Genomic DNA, 1,517 nt, shown 5'->3' with positions numbered 1-1,517 from the left:
CGCTGAGTACAATGCTTTAAGCACCTTTCCAGGCCCTGCCAGCTGTGCTATACCTGCGTGTCCATTTTACCTACGTCCCCCAAAGACCACTTCTACCGGGAGAGTGCCTCAGCACAGGCTAACGTGTTTTTATAAGCAGGGAAGAGGGAGGTTATAACATGCCTGTGCTACCAGCACCCTTGGGAGAGCACATCACTGTAGTAGTTGCTGCACTAGCACATATAGAAAGAACAGACTGAAGCAAAAATCAGAACAAGGGGGCTGGAGTGTGATAAATCACCCAACTTAATTGCTGCCCCAAGGCATGATCAACTATACGTATGTTATTTCTGGGCAAAGTTTGCCCAGGTTGCCTTAAAGATCTCTGGCAGCCAAACCTCTCCCGATGCCTGAACAATCCAGCCCACCCTCTCACCGTCTTTGACTCTCAGTAGCGTTTTCCTGATGCCTAACCTGGACGAGCTCTGCTGCTCAGCTACCCACAGAGGGCTGCCGTACACACCGGTCTGCTTCTATCCTTTATGAGGGCAGACTGCTTGGGCAGTCAGTGAAGTTAGGAAGATAGGATGACTCCCAGAGAAGCCATTCCTGTTCCAGCAGGCAGCACTAAATCCTGGATGGGCACTTTCCCCTCCTCCTCAAAGGAACAAAATGCAATTTTGCCTCCATTGCAGAGAAGCTGTGGATCAGCCCCAGCCACCCATGATGATCACACCCCATTATCACCAGCCTTCGCTCGAGAGAAGACAGCTACAACCCATACCTCAAGGGAAGAGGAGTTAAAGGTGTCTCTACCCCACAGAGCCAAGCACAAGACAAAAATACTCCCCGGAGCACCAACCCAAGCTCCTTACAGCACAGCTGAGCACCAGGCAGAGACACTCCTCAACAGGATTCCTGTATTCCTCCTTTCTGGGCCCAGCCTAGCAAAGCCCTGGGTGCCAGCCTTCACCCACTGCTGCCCTGGGGTCCCTTGGCCAGCACCACCATGGGGCTTCCAGGCCCAGGTTCCATGTGATCTGCATGCTGGAGGCTCCTGGATGCTGCAGGCTCGCTCCACATGCCCTGCGCAGCGGCACACACAGGCTCCTGCCTGTCTCCAAGAAATGCCTGGCAGCCCTCCAGGAGCCACCGGCTTTTGACTGTGAAATGCTGGCAGGAGCCGACTGTCATTATCAGAGCATTTCACCTCTCGTGTTTCACTCTGCTCCTTTCTGAGAAAGAGAAGATGATTATCCATTCCCCTTGGGATTTGGAAGAAGCCCAAAGCCTGACGGGTGCTGAATTAACACGCTCGAGGTGCTGCAAGCCCTTCGCGGGCTGGCCACTGGGATATTTTACAAGCGACTCCTGGCTCTAATTCAGAAGTGGTTTCCTGCAGAAACAATATTGAACAACATTTTCATGAGCTTGTTACTATCGAGATAAAAATCAAGAGAGATTGGAGACTCCACCACCCACGAGTGCCACCACGACCGCACGCAGCCGGCACGGCACTGCTGGGCAGCAACGCGAAG

The sequence above is a fragment of the Eurypyga helias genome, unplaced genomic scaffold, assembly GCF_000690775.1.
Source record: "Eurypyga helias isolate BGI_N326 unplaced genomic scaffold, ASM69077v1 scaffold4497, whole genome shotgun sequence".
NCBI lineage: Eukaryota > Metazoa > Chordata > Aves > Eurypygiformes > Eurypygidae > Eurypyga > Eurypyga helias.
The sequence above is the reverse complement of the archived record's forward strand: the minus strand, read 5'-3'. Positions refer to the sequence as shown.